Here is an 8,136-nt window from a genome sequence, read left to right as displayed (position 1 = left end):
ACAAATCAGGACTTGACTCTTTACATATGAGAAAGTGATGAAGAAAGTGTTAATGATTCAAATTAAATTGAAAAATTTGTTGTTCATACTTCTCCCCTCTCCCCAAGAATCTCTTGATTAACATTTTGTCATTGAATCCTTACTATAATGTCAATATTTTTAAAGGTTCATAAATAAGACTGAGGTAATTTCTCCAATACATCTTTTAATATGTCATTTAATTCAACTGGGGGAATGGGGAGGCACAGTGAACAAAGGTCTAGATTTTAAATGAGGAAGACCTAGGATTAAATTCTGTTAATGCCACTATCTGTTTGACTTTATTCAAATTGAATTAAATTTACTTTAATTAAGCAATCATTTATTACTTCCTGTTATGGGCCAGACATTGGTCTAGGTACTAGAGATAAAATATAAAGACAAAACAGTCCCTAACGTTATGTATACAGAATGTTCTACTGGGAAAAATCAACATGTACACTAATAAAACACAAAATATTAATATAGTTGCATGGGGGGAATTATGAAAGTCTTCTCATTTGAAGTACCACTTTAGATAAGCCTTGCCTCAGTTTTCTCATCTGCAAAATAAAGCCTGGAGCTAAAAGATTTCAAATATCACTACCTGTTGTACATCTTTGATCTTATGATCATTGCAGGGCATTATTGAACCCAATCAGGTTCTGTCAAATGCAGGCAGGATTCTATCAAAGAGTAGTGAAGGAGAAAATGCAAGAATGAAGAGAACCTAGATTCTAGTCTTTCATTAACTTCCTATGTGATCTTGGAAAACTCATTTCCTCTTCCTGGATGTGGTTTTTCTCAGTTTCAAAAAGAAATCATGAGATCAGATGAATTGATTGATTAAAAACAAACAACATTAAGAGCAATGAAGTGTGCATTGTGCTAGACATTAGGGATATAAAAAAATTAAACTGTGTCTGACTTCAAGGAGTTTACATTTTATTTGAGAAAAAACAATATGCATTTCAAAGTAGATACAAAGTAATTTATGCAGGGAAGATCCTTCTAGTAACTAAGCAGTCAGGATAAGTTTTCATCACTTAGATGATCTCTAACATCCCTTACAGCTACGATATTTTATAATTATATTTCCATGTTGCTTTTTACTTGCTGAACAGCAATTAGGTTCATCTTATATGCAAGTAGGAAGCCAACACCATCCACTTCAGTAACTTGTCAATAATGGTTGATGTAATAATAAAAGCTATAATTTCCAGTCTCCTGTTGAAGCATTATTGTTATTATTATTATTATTATTATTGTTATTGTTATTATGATTATTACGTTTTCATGGTAGTCATAGTGGCAGCAGTGATAGCAATTAATATGAAGAACTAGGAATGGGGCAGCTAGTTGGTGCAGTGGATAGAACACTGGCCCTGGAGTCAGGAGTACCTGAGTTCAAATCCAGCCTCAGATACTTAATAATTGCCTAGCTATGTGGCCTTGGGCAAGCCACTTAACCCCATTTGCCTTGCAAAAACCTAAAAAAAAAGAGCTAGGAATATACAAGGTAATAGAACCCCTCCCCCCAAAAAAATTCATCCTCAACAAAGAAAGAGATAAAAATTTAGAAACAAAATACAAAAAAAGAGGTGAGAAAAATTCCTCCTGAAAATCTCTTGATTGTGGCATTAACATGAAGATAAAGTTGAAGCTAAGTAACCTTACTTTACTGCTTCTTGAAAAAATGACTAATTTAAGGAAATAGAAAATCTATACATTTCTATTGTCATATGTGTCAGAAAAAGACTGCAGATAAAGTAATTCTATAAAGGGGATGAATCAAGATTGTCCCTCATTTTGATTTTATATTTATCTTGATATCATAGCCTAAAAGTTGTCAAAATCAGGAATTCCTCCTCCTTTTAATGGTCTTACACATTTCCCTTTTTTCTGTATACTGAAGATGTGCAGTATTATTATTTTCTTTTAATCTAAAAGTGTCATAATTCTAATAATTATAGCTTTCATTTCTATTGGGTACTAAAGGATTTCAAAGAACTTTCCTTAAAACCTTCTGAGGTAGGCAGTGTAAGAATTATGATTCCCATTTTATAGATGAAGAAAAGTAATACTCAGAGAGGTTGAGAGGTTATGTGCTCTTTGACATACAATGAGTAAGTGCTCTGTCAAGGATTTGAATCCAAAATTCTCCAGTCCCAAACTCCCTCTTAAGGTTCCCTGACAGAAATCAATAGCTATTGAAAAGCAAAATCATTTGGGGCAGCTAGGTGGTGCGGTGGATAAAGCACCAACCCTGAAGTCAGGAGTGCCTGAGTTCAAATCTATCCTCAGACACTTAATAATTGCCTATCTGTGTGACCTTGGGCAAGTCACTTAACCCATTGCCTTAAATAAAAAATAAAAAAAAGAAAAGTAGAATCATTCTATGCATCTTTTATGTAAATATGTATTCTAATCCCATTTTTTTTAACCACTCTATAGTGATTTTTTAGAGGTCTAAAAAGCAGAATATCTCAAAGAAAGGGGGGTAGAATAGAAGGTACAATCAAATTCCTCATTTTTAAAATTTTATCATTCTTTCTCAAATCAAAACTAAATGGAAATAGTGACGATAATAATGGTGGTGATGATGATGGTGATAATGATAATGATAATTGATTTTTACATAGCACCTCATATGTTTCAAACATCATGTTAACATTCACAAATGATCATCTCAATTGTCTCTTTGAGAGGTAGGTGCTATTATCATCATCCCCATTTTGCATCTGAGAAAACTAAGGTAAACAGACTCACTTAATGACTCAACCAAAGTCATATAGCTAGTGAGTGTCTGAGACCAGATTGGAATTCAGATTATTCTGACTGAAGATCCAGCACTCAGTCTATGAGGCCACCTAGTTCTTCTAATTAATTTATGTTAACTCTTTGAACACAGTGAACATGATGGAAGGAATAAATTCTGGGTCATTCATATAATTTTGATATTTTTTTGTTCAGATAAAACTTTTACTTAATAATGATCTTTGTATTCCAGCATGCCCATCATTTTCTCCCTAATCCACCTACCAAAACTCAGATCCATGAAGAATTTTTTTTGTTCCTCCCAATTTGATGGACCATAATCATATCCCTTTATAACATAATTATATATCTTTTAATAGATACAATTACTGTATAATTTGTCTGACAGTATTTAATTATCTGACAATATGTAACAAAAATGATCAATTCCCAGTTCTGGAATGGTCAGATTTGTCATTCCCTTAATCTGTTTAATTCCTTACTTAAATTTCTGTGGGTACACAGGTTAATTCTCAAGCCAGTACTAATCTTTGTGACTGATTCTATCAAATGTCTCTCCATTTTTACATACAAATTTCTCCAGATGTTCTATGCTAATCACAGGATGATAGAGCAGAAAAGGACCTCCAACAATTCTAACCTGATGCAGCTGTCTCCTTGTAGACTCCTTGAGGATGATCACTGATCAAAAATCCTAGTACCCTATTTCACATTGTAATGGATCCGGGGTGGGTGGGTAGGGGGTGTTCATTTCCTCTTTTTTCCCTCCAGGTGTTCTCCAACATTTTATGTTCCCAGAAACTCATCATTTTGCAAGATGAAATCAACTTTAGAATGTTATATATGTCTATGTTTGGAAACACAATTTGTATTGTTTTAAATTTGATGACTTCTGAAGATCTCATATAACTCATCTGGAAATTTTTCAATGACATTTGATAAATTTTCTTAAAGCTATGAACTATATTCAGACTTATAAAAAAAGAATCAAACCCTAGAAGGCAACCTGAAACCATTGCAGTAGCTTCTGAGTCTTCCTTACTCTGAATGCATTATAAGGCAATGGTTCTTAATTTGAACTCTTCAACCTTTTCACCCACCTCTAAATTGATAACTTTATTTCAAAATAATTGATCTTCTTTGAATATTATTTTGCATATCTAAACTTATTATTCAGAGAATGAGCCCCTACATATCTCCATACTCTTGTCAATCTTACACACACACACACACACACACACACACACACACATACACAAAGAAACAGACACACACATACCTTAGTTTAAAGGGTTTCCTCCTTTCTAATTATTGCTCCCCTTACCAAGTCAACCAGTATTTTATAGCAAAACATCCATGCTCAATTCTATATTATATTCAAAGCTTGAAGAATAAAGCTATGGTAAACCACCCACCAAAAAAAGACCCCACATCATCTCTAATGTGATGTCCCTGTACTTTCAGAGCTAAATGCACTGACCTGGTGTCTGGAGATGTTGTAAAATTCCTGGAGAGGATAGGAAGCATTTATAAGGTACTATTTTCCAGTCTAATGGGGATCATTTTTTTCAGAGGAGATAATGTTCCTTGGGAAGATGGTTATTCATGTGAATGCTCTTAGAAGCTTTGGACCCCTGTGATTTACTTTACAGAGCAAATTCCCTCCAGTCTTTGTGTAAATTCCCTGTGGAAAAACATAATGAATTTAATTCACTTTATCTCTCTCCCTCCCCCAGGAAAATGGGCTCCCTGGCATAAAATTCTGCCACTTTCTCTGGAAAGTGTTCCTTTTTGCCACTATTCCATCTCAAGATCTATTTTACTCTTATGTGAATTTTAATACAGAAACAAATTTGAGTATTAGGAAAGGTTTTACAAAATAGGTAACAGTGGAAATAAACTTGAAGAAAGTTAAGTATTCTGAGAGGTAACAATAATAATGATTACATTAGGACAAAAGTAACCACAAAAACAACAGCCCCAGCAGAAGAGTTCAAAGTCATGTGGGAATACTGACATTATATCAAGTATGTTTTCATTTAAACTGCAGTCAGTTTGCATTCTAATATCTTTATTCAACTACAAAAATGTCTGTTTTATTCCCCTACACAATATCCTAAAGAACATTAAATAATAATAGTAGATTCATTATTTTTCCCTTGACTATATCTATTTGAATTAAACTGAAAGGATGAAAGAATTAAATGATTTGGAAAGTAGGAGAAAGAGGACAATTATTAGGTAGAAAGACAGTATAGAATAATAAATAGAGAGATTGGCTCATATTGTGATAGATTTAGATTCAGGTCCTGCTTCTGACATATATTGATTCTATGATGCCTGGCAAGTCCCATAACTTTTCAGTGCTCTATGTAGCTACGTGATATTGGAAGTCAACATTTAAACCAATTTGCCTTGGCAGAGTTATTTTCTTTGTTAGAAGCTTTCTTTGCACAAATAAAAGTACAGGTCCAGACAAAAATGATAATTCTAAATGATATTTATATAGAAGGGAATTGATTAGAATCTCACTTCTGTCGCTTATTATCTATTTGACTCTAGGTAAGTTATAGTTACTTTGAGTTTCAATTTAATCAATTTTAAAGTGGGAATGATAGATGTATTTACACTATAAATTTGTTGTGAGAATCAAAAGAAATAATAAATGTAAAGCACTTTGAAAACTTTGAAAGTGTTATTTCTGTTTTTTTTATGATGACTCATGTTATTATCAGTGAAAATAGCATGGAAACTGACTTCTGAAAATGTATAGAAGCCAGAAATGATGTTTCAAGTTCAAGAAATAGCAAATAGTTTAGTTTATCTGGAAAGTAGAATTTGTGAAGGGAAAAAAGATGCAATAAAGAAAATAGCAGAAGTAGAAGAAAGAATGTGGGCAAATTTATATTCTAGCCTGACTTTGTAAGAGGTAATGGAGAACTGCTGTAGAATTTTGAGAAGGGAGACTATTTTATCAATTGTGTAGAAAATGGATGAAAGAAAGATGACTGGAAGCAAAAAGGCCAATTTGGAGGCCATTTCAAAAGTAAGGGAAAAGCATTACATAGGCAATAAAGGCTTTACATATGGTAGTAGCAATGTGAGTAGAGGAAAAAGTCTGATCTTTTGATTTATTATGGAGGTAGAAGAGTCACTTTTTGACAGTTGATGCCTCAGAAAGGAAAATTCCAAGGAAGATTCTAATTGAGGTCCTTGCCTATTAGAAAGATCATTGGTACCTTCAATATATTAAAAAAACATTTTTAATGAAATGATAGTTTTAGGTAACAAGATAATATACTCTGTCTTGGACTTGGTGAGTTTAAGATGTCAATGGAATATCCCTGTGGATATTTTTAGCAGGCAGTTGTATATTTCCTGTCCTAGAGTTCAGAAGAGATGTTAGAATAAAATTTATGGATTTTAGAGTCCTCTATGTAAAGATGATAATAGCATCTGATGAGATCATGAAGGAATAGGAAAAGATGATATAAGACAGAGTCTTGGGAAATAGCCATACTTAGCATAATAAAAATCAAGGCTGTCCAAAGCATGCAACATGAAGTGAGACTGCATGCAGCCCACCTGTGAGTCTGCTAAATACTTTAGTAAATGAAGTCGAGCTAACACAGAACTCTCACAAAAATAGCATATCGAAATATACTGTCTATTGTTTCAATTAAAATTATTAAAAGTAAGGTTGGACAGCCCTGATATAGATGGTGATCTAACAAAAGATGTTAAGAATGGATGAAAACGTAGAAGGTAATTTCTTCAAGGAAGCAGAGGGTATCTAGGAATAGAGGGTGATTGGCAGCTTTAAAAGCTATTAACAATCTTTGGGGAGTGTATATTTTGTGTTTTGTTGACATCTGGAAGATGGAAAAAGGGAAGTGGAAAAGTAAATAAAAGGTGAGCTATCATAGAAGTTGACTATAAATGACTTTTTCCTAGTAGTTTGACTATGACAGACAGAAGAATTGAGGATTGTAGAAAGAGAATGCAAGGTGAAGTACAAATTATCTGACTGTGGGGGAGACCCAGGCATCAAGAGGATATAAATAGAAAAAAGATAAAATGATAAATAGCATAAGCAACTGGAAGGGATAAAAAAGATTTGGATCAAAATTGTAAGAGGAGGATTGATTTGCACTAGAAAGACAACTCTGGCGGCGGTGGTTCCGGGACGAGGCTCCGGTCACGGTCGCGGTCATGGCCTACCTGGGGCACCCTGGCGCAGGTGGAGGAGGCTACTTCCAAGGCAGGTATGGGGGCACCCCCGGAGGCCCGGCCTTCCCCGGATAGACCCAGGACCCACTGTACGGATACTTCGCGGCCGTCGCCGGCCAGGATGGGCAGATAGATGCTGATGAATTGCAGAGATGTCTGACCCAGTCGGGCATTGCTGGAGGCTACAAACCTTTCAACCAGAAGACTTGCAGACTTATGGTCTCAGTGTTAGAGAGGGATATGTCTGGCACCATGGGTTTTAGTGAATTTAAGAAGCTTTGGGCCGTGTTGAATGGCTAGAGACAACACTTCATTAGCTTTGACAGTGACTGAAGTGGGATAGTGGACCCTCAAGAGCTGCAGAAAGCTTTTGGGGCTATGGGATTTAGATTGAACCTCCAAGCTGTGACTTCAATTGCAAAAAGATACAGCACCAATGGAAAGATAACTTTTGATGACTACATTGCTTGTTGTGTAAAACTCAAGAGCTCTCACTGACAGTTTTCCAAGAAGAGATACAGCTCAAGTAGGTGTTGTGAATTTCCCATATGATGATTTCATACAATATGTGATGAGTGTCTAAATCCAAGGAAGAAGATGGTGGACATGATCAACATTTCTGTTTGCATTTTGCTTTGCGTTTGTTTATCTGTCATCTGTAATGTATGTAACTTAACTTCGGCACATCCTCAAAGACTCATTTTGTAAAAGTTTATTACTTTATATACAATTAAGGTTTTTGTTTTTAGTTTTGATAATGAATGTTTATTAGGAAAGGAATTTTAATAACTTAAAAATCAAGTATAACACATCATGCCTTGAGTTTGGGCATTCCCATGAGCCATTGTTAATCATGCTTTATTTTCTTGCTCAGCAGTTATGTAAATTTAAGATGATAAAATGTTTGAGACCATACTATGTATTTTCCATTATGATCTATTAAAACATTTTAATGAAAAAAAAAAAGAAAGACAACTCTTTGAATGAGTAGAAAGGGAGAAAAATGGGATGGCTGATGTTGATAGGATTTTTTTTTTTAGGGTTTTTTTAGGTTTTTGCAAGGCAAATGGGGTTAAATGGCTTGCCCAAGGCCACACAGCTAGGTAATGA

At 34.5% G+C, this 8,136-nt stretch overlaps 1 pseudogene; it reads left to right on the top strand.

Moving 5' to 3' along the window:
- Nucleotides 1-6,999: 6,999 nt before the first annotated feature.
- LOC141489160 (sorcin pseudogene) lies at nt 7,000-7,719 on the top strand (annotated as a pseudogene).
- Nucleotides 7,720-8,136: the final 417 nt, after the last annotated feature.

The sequence above is a fragment of the Macrotis lagotis genome, chromosome 1 (assembly GCF_037893015.1).
Source record: "Macrotis lagotis isolate mMagLag1 chromosome 1, bilby.v1.9.chrom.fasta, whole genome shotgun sequence".
NCBI classification, from domain to species: domain Eukaryota; kingdom Metazoa; phylum Chordata; class Mammalia; order Peramelemorphia; family Peramelidae; genus Macrotis; species Macrotis lagotis.
This window is presented reverse-complemented; position numbering and strand designations above follow the sequence as displayed.